The sequence below is a fragment of the Pinus tabuliformis genome, chromosome 7 (assembly GCF_031772625.1).
Source record: "Pinus tabuliformis cultivar Carrire ecotype Pingquan chromosome 7, CPIR1, whole genome shotgun sequence".
In the NCBI taxonomy this organism is placed as follows: domain Eukaryota; kingdom Viridiplantae; phylum Streptophyta; class Pinopsida; order Pinales; family Pinaceae; genus Pinus; species Pinus tabuliformis.
In genome coordinates this window covers 1805007410-1805020073 of record NC_142293.1, presented here as the reverse complement: position 1 = coordinate 1805020073, position 12664 = coordinate 1805007410, and the positions used below count along the sequence as shown (strand labels likewise).

Sequence of the window (12664 nt, the reverse complement as noted above, 5' to 3'; positions counted from 1 at the left end):
ATGGTGTAAAAGATTTTATCATGAGTTCGAAAAACATTAAAATTTCAAAAGAATAATGAAAACATAAAATTAAAAATTAAAACAATGAAAAAAAAAAGTTAAAAAAAAATTTGCAAATCGTAAATAAAAATATATATTGAAAGCAAGACATAAAATAAAAATAAAAGTCAACTATACAAAAAAGACCAAAAAACAAAAAAAGACAAAAAACATAAAAAAAAAATTAACAAAACAAAAATCAAACATAAAAATGTGAAAAAAAACAAAAACAAAATTATCCTATAAAGGATAAGAATTTAAAAACTAAAAAAAGTTAAAAAAATATAAAGAATTAAATAATAAGTAAAACATATTTTCGATTCGGTTACGGAGGATAGGGGCGAGATTTGCTAGTGAACCTTGAGGTGGAAAAACACGCAGAACTAGGGTTTGCAGCAGGATTTCGGTGCTGGGTACCATGGAGGGGCGAGAAGGGGGCAGTTCTACTCCCTCCTACAGTCATGTAGTCTCTAATTGTTTCAAGAAACCCATGGAAGTGGAAACCGGGTGTATAGAAAGAGGAAAATGGGAAAACAACAGAGCACAAAGGCTGGCAGAAATGCAGGAGGAAGTTAGAAGAGAGAAACATACAGGAGTAGACAGTCAGAAAGTTGACCTCAGAATTTGGAGAGGACCATGTAAACCAAGGGCTTCCATCACACCCTGAGTGGTGTTAAGTGATCCAGTGCTACAGGCACACAGGGAGCACATGGCAAGTTATGCAGTGATATGAAAATTCATGGGGTTATGGCCAACGGAGAAGGCCCTACACGCATGGATAAAGAACCATTGGAAACCTAAGGGAGATATATATCTACACCTTGGATTTAAGGGTTTCTTCATAGTTGTGTTTACAAACCTAGAGGATAAGGATAGGATGTTTGAAGGAGGACCTTACTTCTATGTCGTTGTGGGTCTCTATATGCGACCATGGGTGATGAACTTTGTCCCAGAGTGAGAAACATTTACTTCGGTGCTGGTAGGGATAAGACTTTATTCCCTACCTCTATATTATTAGCTGCGAGAATCACTAAAAGCCATAGATAATAAACTAGGGCATTTCATAAAAATATCATAGGCCACAATGCAGAAAAAATATACCTCCTTTGCCAGAATATGCGTGGAAATGGATCTTTTTGGGGCTTTGCTGGATGAAATAATTCTAGAAGTATATGATGAATATTGGGTGTAGGCGGTGGACTATGAGAATATACCCTTTAGATGTCGCAAATACCATGAACACGGGCACCTCTTCAGATACTACCAACAATGTAAACTTTGAAACGGGAACTGATACTGTTACCCGTTTTGTAGAGGTGGCAAAAAAATGACCCGATTTTCAAAAGTGTTGATGCAGAATACACATGTTTTTTTAAGAACATGCTTTTTGGAACTTTAATTTTTTTCATGTGCATTAAGTGGGTGAGGCTCGGTGAATGGTAGTGATTTTCATCCTGATTTTAAAAAGTGTGTATTCTGCATCACACCCTTTTTTTAAAAGACCTATTTTTTGACTTTAAATTTTCTAGTGTGTGAAATGTAAAAAATTATTTTCTAAATTTGATAGTTTTTGAAGTCGTAATTGTATTCATATTTTCTTGTTCTCTATCTTAATTTTTATTTTATTTTTAGTGGGCTTTTTATTGTTTTGTGTTTTTAAATTATAAAGTCGATAGTTTGAATTTTAGATAATCTACATATTTAGACATCTTTTCAACCCCCTTAATTAATTTTTCAATCGACATGAAATAATTGTTTCTAAAAAACAACATTTTTTAACATTGGACATAAAAAATAACCATTTTTAACATAAATATAACAAAAAAACTAAACGTTTTGATAATTTTTTGCTAGAATTAACATGTCAAAATCACAATTTTTATACAAAAATATTAACTAAAAATGGTCAAATAATAGTTTTTTTTATGAATTTCATGTCAAAAGGATAATAATAACTACTTTTTTTTCAAAAAAAAATGATTAACTTAAAAATCAATGCAAAAATCACATATTACCAATATTGAACGTATAACAACCCTAATTGAGTGTTTATTCTTCTCATAAAATGTCAAAGTCAAAACATTGCAAAGCTTGAGTTACAAGCATAACTTAAATTTAATCAAGAATGTCACGTAATCCAAACTCTTCGTCCTCTAGAGTTTCATCATTGTCCTCTTCCACAAAATTTTCTGTTTCATTTTGCTCATTTTGCTCATTTTCCTCTTCTAATGGGTCTTTCATGTCTGCAAATCCCCCAATATGTGTCTTTCCATACATTCCATGTAATGGTGGTTGGGGTTCCTTTGCCTTTTTTGCCACACGTGATTCACTAAAGTCCCCTTTTTTCAACCCAATTTCTTGCATTGCATCTCGAAGAAATTGAAGAGCATTAATTCTTTGCTGAATGAAATTGCATTGTAATGGACCTTTCTCAATTGTCGTTAGATCTAGCGAGGAGATTCGACGATTAAGGATATGTATGTAGGTCAAGCGATGTCTTCCTCTGCCCGTCAGATCTAGCGAGGAGATTCGATGATTAAGGATATGTATGTAGGTCAAGGTGAGTGTTATCCTTTGAGTTTGTTGTGCTTCATGGTGGGAATCGGTGGATTTCAGGTGGACTACATGCTTGAGGGTTATCCCCCCGTTCAGACCCAAAATCCTTTTAGAATGGTCTGTATTTTCTCATTGGGTTCGATTCTAATTTTAACGTGGTTGCAGGTTCTCGCCCCGATATGAGCCTCATCCGTCAGATCTTTGAGGGGTGATCGAACGGTGTTGACTTATGTTTGTTTTTCGAGGGTTTTGTTGTTCTGTTTGTGGGTCTATGGCTTTAAGCAGTTTGATATTTCTTTAGCCCAAAGTTCCTTGGGGACTGTTGTATTTTATGTATTTTTCTTTCCGATTTAATGAAATAGAAGTTACAACTCTTAGTTTAGCAAAACAAAAAGAAAATTTCCTCAGGGGGAGTTCCAGTACAGGTACCAGTTCCCATTGGTTGGGTAGAGCATCTTTCTATTCACTGTGGTTTTGTGGTAGGCCAAGTCATTTATTCAACCCAACCATGTCATCTCACAACCAACTATCAGGATGACCACTATGTCTTTAAATATTAGCATAAAGAGATCAAGATAACTTGGTACGTGACTAGATAATGATCAATGACATGTAAAATCAGAACGGAGAGGAGTTTCTGGAATGGAGAATGACAGAAACCTGTTTTAATATAGAATAACCAACAGATTTCTACCCAGAACTCTGAATTATTTATAATTATTTTGAAACCAAAATAAAAATAATTTTATATTTGACAATTTTTTTACTTATGAATATTATACAAAAATGTAAAGCTTAGTTCTATCGGAACATTGGAGGTGAGAGAAAATATTGGGCAAGTAAAGCCTCACATAGAGAATAATTTGAAAGCCTCACATAGGGAATAATTTGATAGATGGATGGTATTCACATAGAATGTGGAAGTCCAATGGGGTTTTAACATTCGAAGAGCTTTAAATCCAATGGCTAGTATTTATGTATCCATGGCTTAGAGTTTGACCTCGGCCCAATGGATGACAATACATGAGCCAAACCCTTTAGTTCATGGTTAATAAAATCATGAGTATATAATCTCACAAATGGAATTAAACTCATTGGCATGTGATAAGGTATCCATGTATTAATTTTCATACCAACCCACATTGTTCATTATCAAAGGAAATAAGGAAACACGTGTTGGTTTAATGAGTGAATGGAGAGTTTAATGAGTGAGGGTAGTTGGGTTAGCTTTATTATTTTTAATTATTTATTTACATAGGTGTGCTTCATTAGCTAGGGGCATTATACTAACAAATAAATACAAATATTATTTTCTGAGTTGATTTGACAATTTTTTTTACTTATTTATTATATACATAGGTGTGCTTCATTAGCTAGGGGCATTATACTAACAAATAAAATATTTTATTAACAAATCGTAAATTATTATTTACAATTTCCATGACCAGAAAGATTATTTCGGTTTTGACTTACTTGTCTATGAAGGCCATGACATTTTACCTAAACAAGAAACAATACAACGATTCTCGTCTTTCCTTGCCCTCAAGTATTTTGATTCATGTACTCGTTGTGCCAGAGTAAGGAATCCCGGAGGCAACGTTCTTGCTTTCAACGTTCTGTTGAATTTGAGATTCAGGAGAATGCTCTGTTGACGCTTATTCTATATTATATCCAACGAGAGTTCAGGTATAGAGATTCGCTGATCTACATCTGTTCACACGAGAAAAGAACCTGGAAGGCCTAATTAGCTGGCTATCCATCTATGATTCAATCCAGACATCAACGTATTACAATATCAACTCAAAATGCGGATTGATTGCAAGGTTGATTGTCGGACCGTCGATTCCCGGAATCGACGCTCCGCCCCTCGGGCGGGGCGGGGGCGGCCCGGGGGTGGCGCTGCGCGGTGGAAGAGGGTAGTTTGATCTTCGTGACATCTCGTGATAAGGATGTAGTGAGGGCCTCTTATGCAAACACTTCATTCGTGTATGATGTAGAGCCATTGAAGAACAAGCATGCCCGAGAATTGTTCTGCTATCATGCCACCCGTCAATCAAATTCACTTGAAGGGTGCGCAGATTTGGTGGAGGATTTTTTGAAAATTTGTGGGGGTTTGCCTCTCTGCTTACAAGTTTTGGGGGAGCAGCTATCCAGTAATTCTGATAGAACGCATTGGGAGCGGCAGTTGAAATTATACTCTCAAGGAGCGAGTCTGCCCGAAGCAAATGATGTAATTAACAAATTATTAAAAAGGAGTTGCAAAGATATGGACAGCGAACAGCGAACGATGCTTTTGGACGTGGCTTATTTCTTGGTGGGAGAAGACGTGGAATTGGCTGTTCAAGTGTTAGAGGGATTAGATTATATGAAGGACGTTCACTACTCCCTCAGAAGGCTCTGTGAAACTTACCTCATAAGCTTCAAGAACGACGTGGACCTCTTCTTTGACGTGTATTCTAAGCTTGCTCTATTTTACTCTGTTTTTTGTGCAGTAAGTAAATTCTGTGATTTTAATCCTCTATATGGCTGCGCGAAATCAGGTTCACGAAACCTCTACTCTCTGCCTCGTAAATTTTATCCTGGTTTGCATTAAAGATTATGAACTGGTGTTTTCCAAATTTAAGCAAAAGTAAAATATCCCTTGGCTTGGCAATTCTTTCCCTTGGCAATTCTTTCCCTTGGCTTGGAACAATTTTCGGTCATCGTTTGTGCGATTCGTAGAAAATTGTAGCAATTGGAGGGAAAGCGGCAGATAAGAGTCAAAAGAGATGGCAGTGAGTCAGAGTCTGTTCAAAATTGCGGCTGCAGTTACCGCCATTGGAGCTTTCTACACTCATCGCCATCCATCAACAAAAGCGGGAACAGATCATGTAAGTATAGATCAGTGTGAATAAATACTGTTTAATCATTTTGGGGTATGTCCGGTTGCTGTCACAAATTCTTGGGGTCGTTTTTTAACTTGGTGCTTTGGTTTTGAGGTTCGCAGAATAATATTTATAGTCGGCAGGGCGACGAAGCAAAAAGGGAGCGGATGGCAGCAAGGTTTGCCCCTCAGTTTGACGGCCTGCACTGCTTCGAGACGCTGGTCAGGGATTGATAGCACTGAATTTTACGAATTTCCTCTCTTGCTATATATCCTGGACAAGTTTTCCCCCTCTTTTTTTCTCCTCTGTTCTCCGGTTTTGCCTCTCCCAAATCTGGTGAGAGGTTGGGTGCTTCAGTGTAACTTCAACTTTTGAACCCTCCAGCAGTGTCGTTCTATGCAAACAAGGCGTTGCCTCCACCCTCCACCACGGTTCTCTCTTTCACAATCTCTTGGAATCTACCTGGTTGGAAGGCGTCGGCTTCCAAAATTCGAAGGTAACGCTGGACATGATATATATATAAAGATTGAAACTCGTCATTTTTTACATGCCCATCAATACTACATTTTAAAAAATTATTGGGCAGTAAAAAATAAGTGTATATTTTGAAATCGAAAGTATTTGACTTCTAAACGGTGTCAAATATAACCCCGGAACATATGCAATCCCCCCTGGTTTGATTGACGTTGCTGAGTCGTTGCTAAGTACGTGATTATTTTGTGAATGGAAAGCGGGGGTCGATTCCGGGAATCGACCCCCGCTTTCCATTCAAAAAATAATCACGAGGAGGAGGATGATTCTGTGTATCGTCGCTACTTCAGTCCTTTGGCTTGGCAATTCTTTCCCTTCATGGGATCTACAACTGATCTCAAACGTTTACTTGAACAGAGTCTGAGCTGCAATGAGTTGATCCGCAGTCACCATTTTGTGTTTTCAATGATCATCGTTTTGAATTTTAGTATAAAGTCAGCTATTATGAATTCCTTTAAGTTTTTTTGAATTGAAGCGTAATGCCAGCTATTTTGTATTGGATTAATCAATCAATTTGAGTTTTCAGTGAGAATTATTTTGAGTTGAAGTGTAGTGTTCCGCGTTAAGCTCTCATTCAACTAGGGTTTTGGATTTACTCTTTTGCAATTATTAATTTAGATTTAGTTATGTAAGGGCTTTTTTTCATATAAACATTATATTATGTCATATTGTGTCTAGTTATTCATTATTGTATTTTTGTCTTAATATTTGCATTAGGAAACCTACATGTGTATTTAAACATTAAAATTATTTATAGCTTTATATTTGTTTGTTTGTTAAGTGTTGTGGCTTCTCATAATATGTAATTTTAATTTTTTTTGTTTACTAAACCATAATTGTATATTTGTTTGTTTGCTAGGTTGTGTGGGTTTCATATAAAGTAAGTTTAATTTTTGGTTTACTAAATCATTAAGTAATGACATCTAAGCTATTGAAATTATCTTACTATCACACACGGCCTATCACACACGGCCTTGGCCACACTAACTCTTGACATGGCTTCACCTTTTCCCATAAAGTTTCAAAAGAATGACTTTCGCATTAAGAATTGTCTTAACATTACACTCCATGATTGTTTACTTGAGCACAATTGTATCTTTTATTTTTATTTATTTTATACTAAATTTGAAACTAATAGTATAAATTCTAATTAAAATTACCATCATTTTTATACCTACCCACAAAGAAGGTTATATTATTTTTGTTTTATGGTAAAAAAACTTTGACTTTTTGTTTTATAAATTTTTTAATAAAATTTTGTAAAATTCTATAAAAATTAATATATTAAAATTAATTTTCTAAACATTAAAATTATTATTGAAATTTTCAAAATTTTCAAATTCTAAATTTTAATGGGTAAAAACTATTGATGCTACGGTTTAAATTTGAATGATGAGACATAAATTAAATATAAAATTTAAATTTAAAAAAACATAAAAAACTAAAGATGTATTATAAATACATTACAAGTATAAACTCAAATCTTTGTAGATTTTGTCGTTATGGATTTTTTTTAATTTGCTCAGTATTGAAAGAACTTACCTTTTCATGGCTAGCTCCACCCTTTTTACTACCCACAAATCAAACTGGCCATGAGTCTAGGCAACACAATCAAACTAGGCCTAAAGCCTCTTACAAAACAATATACGATAAGGTCATATATTCAAAAGCGTTTCACTATCTGACCAAAAATTATTCAATGCTTACAATGAGCTTGTTAAAGACCTGGAGGGGACTTGTAAATTAGAAGAGTACAAATAAACAAGAGGTACCTACTTTGTCAATGGGGTCTAGCTTAGATGATTGAAAGGAAAAAAATTTAGATTGTTATCCTCTCCACCTGGGTTCAAAATCTTGCTTGTCACATCTTTGCCCTTCATGAACCAATTGTTGTTTGAGGCTCTTCATGAGCCCTGAGGAATATCTTACCCTTGCTTATCAATGGTGAGAGTGCTTGGTTACACCATACATGTAAAAAGATCAAGAGGCAACTACAAATATGCCAGAGTTCTTCTTGTGAAACCTCACATCAAAAACCCATTTAATGATGTTAAAGAAGCAGCCATCTATCAAGTTCTTGTATTTGTAGACTATAATCACTAGTCATATCCAACCATATTGTATCAAATCGAAGTGAACTGGGTGAACGATATGCCATTGGGAGGGAGACTAATGGAATAATGAAATTATTGTTTGAAATAGATACCAAGTTGTCATTCATGGACAACCTGGAAGAGTAATGTGGTGATGTTCATCAGGCATTTGGGAGTTATGTTCAAACGATTTTCCATTGGCTCGACAAGTCATGTTCCACCGAGATCAATGGTCAACAAATATGTTGGGTTGAGAAGTAGTGAGGGAGTTAACTACCTCGAGAAACATGATAACTAATATGACCCATATCATTCTGACAAAAGGAGGGGGCTCCAACTTTGGGGATGCAGATCATCGATGCATGAGCATATCGAATCATAAGGTAGCAAGGGGGTTAACTACTTCAAGTCACCTGATATGTTGTAGATTGAGTTAGTGCTCCACCACGGGACTTAAGCTCTAGCGTTGATTCTTTTATTAAGATGAGAAACTATTGATTTTGGTTGAAAACATGTTAAATTTATACTGAGGAAAGAAAAATGATATTCTACCAGAAACATTAATGTGTTTTTTCCTTAAAATTTAACTTTGTTTGAGACATAAAAAATTGGTTTTATTAGTATTTTTTAAAAAGTATGAAAATTGACCCTAAAAAAAAAATCATTATTCCAGTATCAACACTTTCATTCTGAAGCTATATTTTGCAGGAAAATTTCGTAGAGAATTTCGTAGAAAATTTCGTAGTCACTGCCATTTTTAAAACAGCCGCAAAATTGACACCTAAAAAAAAAAATCATTATTCCAGTATCAACACTTTCGTTCTGAAGCTATATTTTGCAGGAAAATTACGTAGAAAATTTCGTAGTCACTGCCATTTTTAAAACAGCCGCAAAATTGACACCTAAAAAAAAAAAACATCGTTCCAGTATACACACTTTTCGTTTTGAGCACTGTTTTTGTGGTTTTTTTGGGGTTTTTGGGCTAGAGTTCCCGTTTTGAGTTTATAGTTGCCGTTTCAAAGTTTACATTGTTTACCCTTTAAATAAATTGGAGAGCAGTTTCAAAGCACCCTTAGGTAAAGAGACTGAAAGCTTTACCAAAGTGGGAGGGAAAGGAAAAGGAAGGAGAACAAACCAAAAAAAAACCTATGAGGAAAAGCAACCTAGCCATAATATGTTCAAGATATTAGAAGAAGAAGAAGAGGATGAAAGAGCGAAGCAAGTATTGAAGGACAATCTAGTAGAGAAAGAAAAGGATGACAACATGGAGGATAGACCTGAAAAAGGCCAACAAAAGGAGGATTAGCCCAACATGATGGAACTTGATAGGGACCAAGAGATGACCCCAAGTGAAGTGGGAACGAAGGAGCATGAACTGTAGGACATACTAGAAAGGGAGCCTCTCGATCTAGAAAAGTTCTTGGAGGAAGGAACTACCAGAGGAGTGGATTCGCTACCTCAAAAGGAATTTAATAAAGTACAATAGCTCTTCCTCTAGAGAACTCAGGCAAAGGGTTCTAGGGTCAAAAGAAACCATGATAGTCAGATATTGGAGGAGTCAAAACTATGGACACAATAGAGGGACAAGCTTCCAAGAACCCAGGAAGGAAAAGAGGAAGAAAAAGACAAATGAGCTATTGATTTAATGTGGAAAAATCATGATCAACTCAGGTAAGATGAAAGACCTAACTAGTTACTCATTTACAAATATTTCTTAATGAAGCTCACAACATGGAATATTAGGGGTCTAGGAAGTAAAAGGAAACAATGAAATTTAAGCAATAGAATGAAGGAATAAAAACCAGATTTGGTATTTATCCATGAAGCAAAATGTTCTGTAGACAAAATATGAGAGATACATAGATAGTGGCTTATTAAGTATGAATATCTAGAAGTTAAAGTAGACAACGCAGTAGGGGGAATTCTTATACTGTGGAACCCTCAGAAACTTAGAATCCTAGATGTTGAAGAATCTAGGAATTACTTATGAGTGGTCATCCAACCTTTGGGGACAAGGAAGTTTATCTGATCACAAATGTCTATGGTCCACAAAAGCTTGAAGATAAATTCAGGCTTCTAACCTCTCTGAAGGAGATAAGAGAAAGACATCCAGGCATCCCATGGATTCTGGGAGGGGATTTTAATATGATTAGATCTCTCTCAGAAAAAAAAAGGTGGGACTAGATCTCTAGGCAAAGATTCCATAGCTTTTCAAAACTTCATTACCAACATGAGGCTAGTAGATACAGATACCTACAATGGTATCTTCACCTGGAATAATAAAAGTGGAGGGGCTGCTCAAGTGGCCTCTAAACTAGATAGATTCATTATCTTTGAGGACCTTATCCTCTTAGGCCTTGACTTGTCAACTATGATCCTCCATTTTGGAGGCTTGGATCACTGGTCTATTCAATTAGAAGCATCCTTTATAGGAACGCCAAGAAATAGACCTTTCAGGTTTGAAAACATTTGGCTTACCCATCCTGACTTTTACAGCAATATTGAAAAATGGTGGACAGAGATTTGAATGTTTAGGGTACTAAAATGTTCCTTCTACAACAGAGGTTGAAACACATCAAACGTAGGCTTAAAGGTTGGAATAAGAATGAGTTTGGCAATATCTTCGAAGCCAAAAATGTAGTTGAGGGAAAGCTACAGGAAATTAACTAGGAGCTCATCTCAAAGGGATTCACCAAGGAGGGTACGAAACAAGCTAACTCACTTCAACAAGACCGGGAAGGCTTATGTAAGCAAGTGAAAATCTTCTAGAAACAGAAATCGAGAGTTCAATGGTTAAAGGAAGGAGACATGAATACAAGATCTTTTCACAAGTCCACCATGGATCATGAGTCTCGTAACAAGATTTTAAAACTGAAAGATACACAAGGAAATTAGCTCAATACCCACAAAGAAAGAGAATCTGCTCTGATTCAACATTTCTAAGGCATAGTAGAGGAGCCTCTCATAGACAAATCATAATTCATCAATGACTTCACTAAGCACATCCCTAAGCTTGTGACAAGATCAGACAATTATAATCTTAATAGGCCATTGAATGAATAGGAGGTCAGTGAAGTCATCAAAGAGATGCAAAATGGGAAAGCTCCAAGCCCGGATGGTTTCAGTGTTGACTTCTTCAAATCATGCTAGAACATAGTCAAGCAAGATAGTCTAGAGGTGGTGGAGGACTCAAGGAAAAAGAAAACTATTTTGAAGGCGATCAACACCTCTTTCATATCCTTGATTCCAAAGCAGGATAATGTGATACACCAGATAGATTTAGACCCATGGCATTATACAATGTGGTGTACAAAATTATTTCCAAAATAATTGCAAACCGACTTAAGCCCCTTCTTCCAACTCTAGTGTCAGAGGAGGAAATCGGATATGTGGAAGGTAGACAAATTCTAAACAATATCATTCAAGCTGACAAAGTGGTCCACTCACTAAAGAGTAATAAGCAGACATGTATGATCATACAACTTGATCTAGAAAAGGCTTATGACAAGCTTAGTTGGGCATACATCAGCGAAGTTCTAAAAGCATATGGCTTTGACCATAATGGGATAAGATGGGTAATGGCCCTTGTTACCACCTCAAGCTTTTCAATGTTGTTGAATGGCTCACCATCCAAAACCTTTAAGCCTTCAAGAGGACTCAGACAAGGAGATCCGCTCTCACCCTTCCTCTTTATTCTCATGATGGAAGGGCTAGGAAATGCGATCAAAGCTGCCAAAGTAGAAGGAAAAATTCAGGGGCTCAAACTCACCCTAAATGGGGATGCTTTGAATTATCAACAATTTGTGGATGACACCATGTTGCAGGGTACACCTATAGTCAAAGAAGCTCATGCATTCAAACAAATTTTGAAAGACTTTGCTATGGCTACGGGTATTGAGGTAAGCCTTACCAAATCAAAGATTTTCGTTCTTAATACTGATACTGCTATACAAAGAAACCTCACCAGAATTCTAGGTTTTCAAAGAGAAATGCTACCCTCCAAATATTTGGGATTTCCTCTAACAGACAAGCCTCTAAGCAAGATAGTTTGGGAGCCTGTTATTAATAGACTCTAGGATAGAATCGGAAAATTGACAAACGGGTCTTGGAATTTGCCAGGAAGACTACTTCTTACAAAAGCCATCCTACAAATTGTTCCTATTTTCATGTTTTCAGCACTCCCAGCTCCTAAAGAAGTTATGCAACACATTACAAATATTCAAAGAGATTTTCTTTGGGGCAAAGGGGAAGAGAAAAAGAAATGGGCTTTGGTAGCCTGGGAAAAGATCTGTAAACCTAAGACACATGGAGGTTTGGGACTTGATGACCCTGAAACCCTAAACAAAGTTTTGAGGGCAAAACTATGGTGGAGATGGCTAAAGGAATAAGGTGCCCCTTCGGCCAAGGTATGGAAACAGAAATATGCAAACAATTCGAAAGAAATGCAGCACATCAGGATGTCTGGAATAATCAAAGGCTCACACATCTAGAACAAACTTGGCAGAATAGAGCTATTGTTCAAAAGAACAGTTTCTGGGAAATCAAAGATGGAAACCTTGCTTGGTTTTGGGAAGATAATTG

General features: G+C 36.2%; 1 long non-coding RNA gene across 1 annotated transcript; it reads left to right on the top strand.

The window, feature by feature from the left end:
• The first annotated feature begins 5307 nt into the window (after window positions 1-5307).
• Window positions 5308-5843, top strand: LOC149255571 (uncharacterized). Its single transcript, XR_016266385.1, has 2 exons — window positions 5308-5465; window positions 5582-5843. It is a non-coding gene; the product is annotated as an uncharacterized LOC149255571 (long non-coding RNA).
• Window positions 5844-12664: the final 6821 nt, after the last annotated feature.